The sequence below is a fragment of the Capsicum annuum genome, chromosome 12, assembly GCF_002878395.1.
Source record: "Capsicum annuum cultivar UCD-10X-F1 chromosome 12, UCD10Xv1.1, whole genome shotgun sequence".
Lineage (NCBI taxonomy): Eukaryota > Viridiplantae > Streptophyta > Magnoliopsida > Solanales > Solanaceae > Capsicum > Capsicum annuum.
This window is the reverse complement of record NC_061122.1, coordinates 124,005,330-124,017,858: the sequence shown is the minus strand read 5'-3', so window position 1 is coordinate 124,017,858 and position 12,529 is coordinate 124,005,330.

Sequence of the window (12,529 nt, the reverse complement as noted above, 5' to 3'; positions counted from 1 at the left end):
GGTAGACAATAAACCTCTTTTGAAATGAAATAAGGGTAGTAGATATGTTGTGACATGACTTGCAAGTCAGGGTATGACAATACCCTGTTATTGATGTACCCAAAAAATATTAAGAAAGAAAGCATATTTCAAAGAAGATATGGTTTAAAGAATCCAAAATTGGGCTTAAGAGAGTTAGATGGTCACCCAAAGAAGGCACGAGTCAAATTACTCATTTCCCGAAACCATGATTTACCGACACGGGTTTATGATACTCGAAAGGGAAATTATACACTGTCGACGGCCTTAGGGGATAGTAGAATAAGCAAAAACTCCAACCCTTGCGGCAAACTTAGGTTGGGGGCTTGGCCGCCAGGTCAAGGGCGGATCCCATATAGCCCATGGGGTAGCAGAATTGTAGGATGTACTATATGACTCAGAAGTAAGATAAAGAGTAGAGTCATGAACTACTGAATGTGTTTCTAAAGTTTCAGATTATGCCTATGAGATTTCAAACTGTTTCAAGATGACATGTGATTTCTGAAATGCTCTCACCTATGTTTTTATAAAAATGCATATTTTTTTTTTGGATTGTTCTGCATACCAGTACATCTGCATTGACCCCCCATATTTCAGAATCCTAAGACACAAATCTTGATTTGAATCCCGTAACTAACGGTGGGATCTTTAGACCTGGTGCACCTCGTATTTAATGATGAATGTTACAGTGCTCACTAGTGGGAAGGTATAACTAGCATACTGTTACTGATCTCCCTCGAGTAAGGACATACTGATATGATATTTGACTCATTTATGAGGAGTCCACTATTATGGGCAATTATTGATGAAGAAGAATGTCACACTGATTACATGATTCATTCTTGGAAACCTCCCAAATATGTAATATTTGATATCATACGATACTTTTTGAATTTATGACTGAACTATTATTTTGCTTTGCTTACATAAAACAAAGAATATTGTTAATTGTTACTATTTTCTAAAAGAGCATTTATTTCATGGTATTTTATGACTTTTCCCCATTTAAAAAGTTATGGTTAAGCGTTATTACTCACTGAGCTTGATCACTCTTCGCTATTATTTTTACAAAGAACGTAGGTGACGGTGAGGATTTTGTTAGCTAGAGGATTCAAGTGGTCTATTCCTAGTGATCCCCATATTTGTTCATCTGGGAAAAGCTTATTTATTAATATGCTCTACTTCTTGAAATCTCTTAGAGTTTCTTCATATTTATATCATTAGATTTTTTGAGTATTCTTTCATTATTTTGGACTTGTAGAGTATTGAACTTTCTCTCATGTTTTGGAGATGGATTTTATGCTGTTATTTGGTGATGTTAGTGACTTGTTGATCATATTAGGTGGATTGTTTTGATGTTATTAATGGGTTAGTTGTGGTGGTATTGATTGGAGATAGGGAATTTTCTTGTTAGGCCTAAAAATAAAGGAAACTCTGTCCATTTTTCTGTACAATTCTGATGAGGCTTGCTTTGGAGTCCTAACCTCCTAAGCGCCGATCATGATCTTATTTTTGGTCGTGAAAAAGTTGGTATTAGAGCGCCTAGGTTTATTATGTGACTATAGAGCACATGGTAGTTTTAGAGTCTCAATTATGGCTATGTTGCCGGCCATTTCTATAATCATATTTCTACGAGAGCGTGATAGGATGTGTATTGATTTTCCTTCTCATTGTTCCTTATATGTATAATGTTTAGGATCAATTCGATGAATCTAACTGTCTTGTTTTGTAAATCAGATGGTTCATAGAGAAACCATTAGTAAGGGAAGAGGTGGATCCCATAAAAGGGGATAAGGTAGGGGCAGTCGTGATACTGCAGAGAATCACACTGCCACTCGAAGAAGTTCAAGAGAGCCCACTCCTGAAGAAAATGCTAGTCCACCTCCACCATCTCATGAGGGACTGTTGAGGCACTTGCTTCCATGCAAAGAGCCATAGAGGGCTTGGCCAATCGATTGATAAACAGGAAAGGAGTGATCAATTCAATGCTGCACAGCCTCAGCCATAGTTCCAGGCACCTTTTTAGACATGCAATTTTGTAAATAAGGAGGTATCTTTTCAGGAGTTCCTAAAGTTGAAGTCACCAAAATTCACAAGTTCAGATAGTTCAGCTGATCGTCAGAGGTTTTTGGATGGTACTTTCAAGGTGTTGTGGGCGTTAGGATGTGAGAGGGCTGTGGAGCTTGCATCGTACAAATTGGAGGAAATAGCTAACACTTAGTATGATAATTTATTGTTAGGGAGGCCTGTTGGAGAAACACCACTAACATGGGATGAGTCTACTAAGTTGTTCATGGATATATTTCTTCCTGACAGTCAGAAATAGAAATATGCAGCTCAGTTTGAGAGATTGGTTCAGAACCCAGATATGGATATGTCAACCTATAATACTTTGTTTTGCAAGCTAGATATATATGTTCCATACTTGGTTTCCATAGAAGCAACTTAAGTTCAAAGGTTTGTGAATGGGTTGGTTGCTCATCTCTATAATGCAGTAGCCCCCAAAATAAAAGTCTTGACCTATTATAAGATAATGGATCTTGCTAGAAAAATTGAGGACAAGGGTCATACGGAGCGAGCAGCTTAAGAGATTTGTAAGAAAGCTAAAATAGGTGGATCGTTCAGTGGTGACTTACGTGTAAACTGCAGAGCAAAAAATAAGGGAAAGAATCAGGGCGATCAGGCAGGGATAGATTCGGTTCTGTAGTCTATGTATAAGCCACCTGCTAGATAGGGTACATAGAGGTCTTCAGCATCTCAGGGATATCATAGTTCTGGCCAGATGTATACCACTACTCCATCCTACTAGACTTATGGAAAATCACATATAGGTTAGTGTCGTGTTTTGACTGAGAGTGTTTTTGATGTGATCAGTTAAGTCATCGCATTAGGGATTGCCCTCAGGCTTAGAGAAATTTTAGTCGAGGTTCTAGTCAATTAGCTGCACCTAGTCAGACTACTCGTAATACTACAGGTAATGGAAATAGAGGCTGAGGTAATGGATATAGGGTTGCTGGCAATCAAGCACTAAGAAATATTGGTAGAGGCCAATCGAGAGTCTTTGCACTTACTAAATAGGATGTTCAGGCCTCGAATGCAGTGGTTACAAGTATTCTTTCCGTTTGTTCTTTTGATGCATATGCTTTGATTGATCTAGGTTCTACCTACTCTTATGTGTCCTCATACTTTACTATAAGATTTGATAGACAGCCAGAGATGTTAAACTATCCTTTTCTTATTACTGGTCTGTGGGACATTCTTTATTAGTTGAGTATGTATATCATGATTGTCAGATTATAGTGAAAGTTAGGGATACCCTTATTGGCTTGATTGTACTTAATATGATTGATTTTGATGTGTTTATGGGATGGATTGGTTATGTCCTTGCTATACTACCGTAGATTTTCATGCAAAGATAGTTTGATTTGAGATATCCGATGAATCTAGTTTTTTATTTGAAGGGGGTCAAATTCCAGAGGTTAGTAAAGTTATATCTTTTTTGAATACCTAACGACTATTGAAGAAAGGTTGTGTGGCTCTCTTATCTAAAATAAGTGATGTTAGAGAGGGAGCACTTAGTTCTGAGGAGCTATCTGTGGTGAAGGAATGTTTTGATGCATTTCCCGAGGAGTTACCAGGATTACCTCCTGTACGAGAGATAGACTTCTGTATAGATTTGGAACCTAGCACTATGTCAATATCTATACCCCCATATTGTATAGAACCAGTAGAGTTGAAGAAGCTCAAACAATAGTTGCAAGACTTGCTAGATAAGAGTTTCATTAGACCGAGTATATCGCCATGGGGTGCACTATTTTTGTTTGTAAAGAAGAAAGATGGGTCTGTAAAAATATGGATTGACTACAAGTAGCTAAACAAGGTAACAATACATGACAAGTATTTGTTGCCTCATATAGAGGACCTGTTTGATCAGTTACAAGGAACTGCTCATTTTTTAAAGATTGATCTCCGATCGGGTTATCATCATCTTAGAATCAAAGAGGAAGATATATCTAAGACATCATTTAGAACTCGATATGGGCATTATGAGTTTCTTGTGATGCATTTCGGGTTAACCAATGCTCCTGCTGCTTTTATGGACTTGATGAATAGGGTGTTTAGGTCGTTTCTGGATAAATTTTTTAAAGTATTCATGGATGATATTCTGATATATTCTCTTAGCCAGGAAGAACATGAGAATCATCTGATGATTGTATTGCAAACATTACAAAAACATAAGCTCTATGCTAAGTTCTCAAAGTGCGAATTTTGGCTCGACTCACTATCATTTTTGGGCATGTTGTCTCCAAAGATGGTAGTATGGTGGATTCTAAAAAGATAGAAGAAGTGAGAAAATGGCCTGGACCTGCTTCAGCTACAGAGATTTGTAGCTTTATCGATTTGTCTAATTACTACAGGCATTTTGTGTAGAATTTCTCTAAAATTACAGCTCCATTGACCAAGTTAACACAGAAAAATGTGAAGTTCTAGTGGACAGAAGAGTGTGAGCAGAGCTTTCAGAACTCAAAATATGTTTGACCACTGTACCAGTTTTAGCCTTAAGATTAGGTTCTGGAGGATTTAAGGTATTTTTTTATGCTTTAAGGGTTGGATTAGGGTGTGTTCTTATGCAACATGATCATGTTATTGCTTATGCTTTGAGACAGTTGAAGAAGCGCGAGCTGAACTATCTTACACATGATTTGGTGATAGCTGTTGTAGTTTTTGCTCTTAAGATTTGAAGGCACTACTTATATGGTGAAACTTTTGAGAATTATACCGATCATAAGATCTTAAAATATTTTTCAGAAGAGAGATTTAAATCTTCGGCAATGTCAGTGGATGGAATTACTCACGATTGTGCTATCTTGCATCATCCTAGAATACCTAATGTTATGGTTGATGCTTTGAGCAGAAAATCTATGGGTAGTTTGGCACATATAGCTCCTGGAAGGAGGCAACTAGCAAAAAATATGCAGAAACTTGAAGGAAAAAATGTTAGTTTGGTGTTGGTAAGTCAGGGGTGTTGTTGGCTTGTGTTCAAGCTAAATCTTCTTTAATAGAGCATATAAAGGTCACTCAATCTGAGGATGTGCAGTTGTGTAAATATCGAGATGAGCCCCTAGCTGGTTAAGATAAGATGATGAGTGTTGATTGCAATGGTATTCTTTGAGTAGGTAATCGATTAGCTGTACCAACTGCAGATGAGTTAAGATGAGCTATTCTTGAGAAATCTCATAACTCCAGATGTACCATTCACCCTGGTTCCACTAAGATGTATCATGACCTGAAGCAGTTGTACTGGTGGGAAGGTATATAGAAAGATGTCACTAACTTTGTTTCTAGTTGCTTGACTTGTCAACAGGTTAAAGTGGAGAATTAATGACCAGCAGGATTATTGCAAGAGATCAGAATTCCAGATTAGAAATGGGAAAGAGTTACCATGGATTTTGTTATCGGGCTACTGCAAACCATTAAAGGTCATGACTTTGTATGGGTAATTGTAGACTGACTTACTAAGTCAGCCCATTTTCTGCCAATAAAGACAATATATAGTAGAGTAAAATATGCTTAGTTATTTATGAATTAAACTGTCTGACTTCATGGAGTACCATTGTCCATCATTTCTGACAGAGGATCACAGTTCACTTCATGCTTTTGGAGATCTTTCCAAGAAGCATTAGGTACTCGAGTATATCTTAGTACTAAATTTTATCCGCAGACGGACGGACAGTCTGAGCGTACTATACAAATTTTAGAGGATATGTTGAGTGCTTGCATTCTCGACTTTGGAGGTGGTTGGGATACTTACTTACCTTTAGATGAATTTTCTTACAATAACAGTTTCCAGTCAAGCATTCAGATGGCTCTATATGAAGCTTTGTATGGTAGGCGATGTCTTTCTCCTATTGGGTGATTTGAAGTTTGAGAGGCTAAGGTTTTAGGACCAGAACTGGTACATGATGCTATGGACAAAGTCCGATTGATTAGATAAAGGTTACTCACGGCTCAAAGAAGACAAAAGTTGTATGCAGACAAGAGAAGAAGAGATTTAATGTTTGTAATTAGGGATAAGTTTTTTCTACGAGTCTCTCCTATGAAGGGTGTGATGCGATTCGAGAAAAGAGGTAAATTATGCCCGAGGTATGTGGAACCTTATGAGATACTTAAGCGTATAGGAGAAGTGGTGTATCGTGTGGCACTCCCTCTCAAGATATCTTTCATTCATCTAGTATTTCATGTCTCTATGCTAAGGAAGTGTATATCAGATTCTTCTTATGTGCTTGAAGCACCGACCTTGCAGCTTGATGAAAATTTAACATATGAAGAGGAGCCTGTAGAGATTATTGATAGACAAATAAGAAGGTTACGGTCAAAAGAGTTTGTTTCTATGAAAGTCTTATGAAAGAACCATACCATTGAAGAAGCTACATGGGAATCAAAAAAGGATATGAGATTCAAGTTCCCTCACTTGTTTAGTCTTCAGGTATGCACTTGTTCTAAATTTGGGGACCAAATTTCTTAAGGTAGAGAGAATGTAATATCCCATATTAAAAAAAAAAAAAAAAGGGAAATGTGCCAAGCCCATCCACCAATTAGAAAAGGAAAAGGAATGAGCAATACCCATTTACACGACCCCAAACCACTTAAGGAAAGGAGTTCAATCCTTTATTTACTTGATAAGCAAACTCAAAATAGGAATAGGAAAATAATATATTTATATATATTACAAAGGGTTTTGCCCATTCCCTGTAAATGCAACTCTTTTAGCAAAAGCAACAACAGTTGCATTTATAGCATAAAAAAACAATCAGCATGTTTAATTGAAGAAAAAAATCATGGAAGAAGAAGAAGAAAAAGTAGGATTGTCCGAATATATCTATCGGGTTTAAGTTAAATCCCTTCCTATATTCTTATCGTGATTTTTTTAAGTCTAGGTAAATTATTTTTGTTATTGAAATTTAGTTGCTAAAAACCTGAATTTTGGGTAATAAGGTGTTGATTTGGGATACAAAGTTTAATTAATTCAAAGTTACCTTGAATCCTTGAGGGTTGGGTAGTCTAATTTTACCATGAATTATCCTAAAATAAGAGATTTAACGCGAGAATGGATATGATGTGATTATACATTTGATCCAAGAAAGTGATACGAATCATTTGGAGTGACAAGTTTGGTATTTCAAAACGTGTACTGGGATTAGTAATCTTACCATGATTTGTGTTTGTTAACTTGTATATTTTATACTTGATTTTGATGAAACAATGAGTTACAAAATGCTTTGAATTTGCATGCAGAGCAAGTTCCTTACTTGAAATGATATTGAAATGGTTATTTGAGATATGATATTATCACCATAAATATTCTTTTACGTACATAAGACATATGTATTTTGACATGTGTTTTTATTCAAGTTTACATGTAACATAATGTAACATCCCGTACTTTTACCTATCTTAAATTCGTCCCAAAAAATATCAAAGACTTGCTTTAAAGATGAATACACTTTTATACATGTGGAATCTTCAAGATTTTGACTTTTTATTGTGTGGGAAATTGAATAAGATTTCCAATGATATAAAATTTTCCAAAATCCGATAACTAAGTAAGAAGTTATGGCTATTTTAAGTTTTAGTCATTAAACATCATCATTCAGGCCAGTAGCACGTCGTGGAGTGTGTCAAAATTGCAATTGTCAATTTCTAATGTTTCTCCACGATATTGACTCATCATGCCATAGACTCAATTCATAAATGTCAATTTCCAGTGTACCAACGTGATTCCACCGCATCGCGGTGGACTTCCAGTTCACAAAAAAAGTGGCAACGTGATACCACCGCTTCACGCCACCAAGCAATTTTCCAATTGTCCTTTTTCCAGTGACACGGTGCGATAGCGCCGCATCGCGCCAGGGGTCTAGATCAGGATTTTTCAGTTAATTTTTAGTTTTAAATTCTTAGCTTTTAAATCATTCCAGGGGTATTTGAGTCTTTTTCCACAACCCTAGTCATCCTTTAACATTAAAATCAACACTAATAAACCTAGTTACACCATTATTCATTCAGTTTTTCCTCAAATTAAATCACTCTCTCAAGAGGCAAAACTCTAGTTTAAGAATCAAGGTCAATTCTCAAGAATCTTTCCAAGAACCTTCAAGAACTCTTCTTCTCAGGTATGTTAGATGTTGATTCATGGGTCTCTTTCACCCATGAAGTCCAAAATCCCTTTTTAAATATACAAGATCTCAGATTTATGATTTCCATGTATGAATTAGATTGAGTTCATGTTCATGATAGTAGTTGGGTCTTAATCCATGATTTAAGTGCAAGTTTCATGAAATTGAATAGCAAGTGTGGTGAATATGTGATTATCTTGATAAAACCTTGAATTTACAAAGTCACTAATGTTTCTATGATGTTAATTGAGTTTTAATTCATAATTATCATATGATTCATGAAATTAGATTAGTTTTTTGTGGAAATTATATGAATTGCATGCTAAACCAGCGGAATTACAATTTGGGCATTGTATTTGCCATGTTTCTATGTTATCTATGACTATGTAGATGAAGTTGTGCTCCCCAAGTGTTTGATAGAATGTCCATGTGAATAAAGTGATGAAATCATGACATGTTAGTATATGAACAAGCTTATGCCCTACAAGTGTTTGATAAAATGCTTACGTGAATTGACTATTGAAGGCATGACATGTTATTATGTGATCCTATCCATGTACAAATTAATGCATTACAAGTGTAGGATGGAATTTCTCTATGAATGAATTATGACCAAGTGAACATTGTTATGTTATTCAAGATGATGCTTTGCTTTACTTTTCATCCTATCTAGTCCTGGGGTATTTAATACCCAATAATCTAACTGTTACTTAGAGCCAGTGTCAGTTACAAAATAGTATAAGTCATGTCACGATCAGTAGTACTCTCAGTTCGTTTTAAAACTCAGTAGAATTTAGTCAGTTACAGAACTTAGGAAAAATCAGTAACTCAGTATCAATTTAGTCTAGTTCAGTATGCTCAGTTCAGTGTCTTTTAGTTGGGAGTAGGATTCAGCACCGAGTGAGCCTAGGGATGGGGGCACACCTGATAGTTAGGACTGGGTCCCTAGAAGCAATCCCTAATCTCCAAAACTACGTAGCTAACGTAGGTTATAAAATGTCACCTGTTAGGTAGGACTGACAACTCAGGGATCACTCGCTAGATTAGGACTGATCTCAGGGGTCACCCGTTAGTTAGGACTTACTCCATAGTAGTTGTCTTTACCAGTGGCATGATACTGATACCCTTCTAATTGGGATTACAAATTGGACCCCAGCTCAGTTATCTTCTCTTATTTGGGGCATATCGGTTAGATGATTACCTCCCACAGTTTTAGTTTTAGTCTTCAGTTTAAAACTCAATTCAGCTCTATAGAATCAGGATTGTCAGACACAGTCAATCAGTATTAGTAATTCAGTTATCAGTAATTTCAGATATCAGTTATACAGTATTCAAAACTCAGTACTTAGCTTTAGAAAAGTTCAGTTATAGTATACGCGTACTCTTATATCCAGTTACTATATATCATTTAGTCAGTTATTGTTCATGTATATGAACCCTTGCATTCAGCCTTACCTTATCTAGCATAACAGTACATTCTCACGTATTGATGCATACTTTCCTACGCTATGATGTTTCATATCATAGGTTCGGACGCTCAGGTTCCTGACTGCACTTATCTAGACACAGCCAGCAGTAGTAGATTTAGTAGTGAGTCCTCATCTATTAAGGATGCATTTTCATTTTAGCACTTCAGCTTAGTAGTATTTTAGTAGATGAAGTTAGTTGGGGGATTATCCTATCAACTCCACTTTCATAAAGATTCAGTTAAAGGCTTTTCAGACAGTATTTTAGATTCAGATGTTATATTTTATCAGTATTTCAGAAGTTTTGAACCTTATGGCATTTCAGGCTATTTTTTTGCATTAATTTTAGTATTATTATTTAGTGCTCACAGCAAGTACCAGCTCATGGATTAGCTTGTTATCCCTCGGGATTGTAAGCACCATGTAATGACTAAGGGGTAATCTCGGGTCGTTACACATGATTTCATATGAACTTTAAATGATATGTACTATTTTGAAAAATGCTTTCATATGAATGTCCTATTGTTTACAAAGAATTTAGAAATGGGAGTAGACCTTGATTTGAATCCCGTAGCTAATGGTGGGATCGTTAGACCTGGTGCACCTTGTAATTACTGATGAATGTTACATCCCTCGCTAGTGGAAAGGTAGAACTAGCATACTGTTACTGATCTCCCTCAAATAGGGACCTACTGATATGATATTTGACTCTTTTTTTAGGGGTCCACTGTTATGGGCTATTCTTGATGAAGAAGAATGCCACGCTGATTACATGATTCATTTTTGAAAGCCTCCCAAATATGTAATATTTGATATGATACAATGCTTTTTGAGTTTATTACTGAACTATTGATTCACTTTGCTTATATGAAATAAACAATATTGTTTATTATTACTATTTTCTTAAAGAGCATTTAATTTATGATGTTTTATGACTTGTCTCCATTAAAACAGTTGTGGTTAAGTGTTATTAGTCACTGAGCTAGTGTCTCACTCCTCGCTATTATTTTTACAGAGAACGTAGGTGACGGTGAGGATTTTGTTAGCTAGAGGATTCGAGTATGTATTCCTGGTGAGCCCCATATTTTTTCGCGTGGGCAAAGCTTATTTATTTTTATGTTCATCTTCTTGAAAACTCTTAGAGTTTATTCATAGTCATGTCTTTAGATTTTTTGAGTATTCTTTTGTTATTTTGGACTTGTGGAGTATTAAACTTTTTCTCATGTTTTGGAGATAGATTTTATGTTGTTATTTGGTGGTGTTGGTGACTTGTTGATCATATCGGATGGATTGTGTTGATGTTATTGATGGGTTGGTGGTGGTGTTGTTGATTGGAGACAGAGAATTTTTTTGTTAGGCCTAAAAAAAAAAGAGGAAACTCTGTTCGTTTTTCTGTAGAATTCTAATGAGGATTGCTTTGGAGTCCTAACCTCCTTAGCGCTAGTCATGATCCTATTTTGGGTCGTGACACACTAGATATTCAATAGGTATGTCTCACCATCGGGAACTCATGCCCCAACATTGTGATTGTATACTTCCATGGGTCGAAAGGAAGCAAGAGAAGGAGAGGGACATTGAGCGAGATATATCAGCAACGAATTTATCATTCAAATAAAGGCACCTATCAAAAAGATACTTTGAAGGCTTTGGGATCGAGGTTTCATTAGCCGAAGAAGACCCTAGCCAATCAATGTGGACTGCTTGATGAACGTCAGTGACTGAGACATCATAAATTGGTCTGAGGGCCTCGCGATAAGTCCTCAGTCTGACTACAGGTGCTGCGACAACCTTTATCAAGTCCAAATAATTGTCGACCACCAAATCACTAGTCTGTAATATTCACCCCATCCCACAAGCACAAGTCCTCGGTGAGGAATATAATCCTAAAGTACTCCAAAGACTCAAATATAGTCAATCAAGAAGGTGGTAAGACCCTTGCAGAGTTTTCCAACAACATAGAGCTTGGAATACTCATATCCGATGAAGATCCGTACAATAATAAAGACTCAACTACTAGTAAAATGGGAGAAGTTGGCTTTGAGATGAGACAGAAAGCTCTTCTTGCCACTTTAATAGTAAGTAAGCTTGTTTTATATCTCCTCAATAAAGGAAAAAGATCACTCCTACAAGTAAGCTTTATCTTATATACGATACCATACCACATAATTTCATTTTCCTTCCTACTTAAGGTACTCGATTGGATGGAAACACTGATCAGGCAGATGGCCTAGCTAACATAGCTATCTGTTAGAAATTGTTGCATCTGTTACAGGCTACTATAGAGGCATATAATTTTTTGTGTGTTAAGAAAGATATTGAATTGGAGCGGCCATGCCTGCTTACTGGATAGATCGGGTTGTCTATACCTTTGCTAACTCTTCTGCCTGTAAGAAAGCTGAAAAAGAGAATTCTTTGATCTATGATCCTGAAAGAAAGATAGTCTTCTTTTTAATTTAGCGCACTGAAACTAAAAAGGGCAATTCATAAGCAGTCTTCCTTGTTTCTTACCTCTTATCTTATTATAGGAGATAATCAGAGAGGGAAAATCCTTGAATTTAAGTTCCTTCAAGCCTTTGAAAGTATTGAAAATAAAATCTTAGTTTTCAGGTGCGTTTTATTCTCCACAACAACTAAGATACATAAAAGAGGTTTCTAATGTTGCTTAGCCATAAGACATGATAGCATGAAACTCGATTACATACATTGATTGTTTGCCCACTACAAATGCTCAAAACAGATAATTTTTCGTGTGAAATTACAGGAATTGTCTTGATCACTTAAGGAATCCCAAGCAAAATCATCTACACAATTTTTGGGTTCAGTAGTAAGAAAGGAAGGGACCTCTCATTCAATTCAATAACATATTCTAGG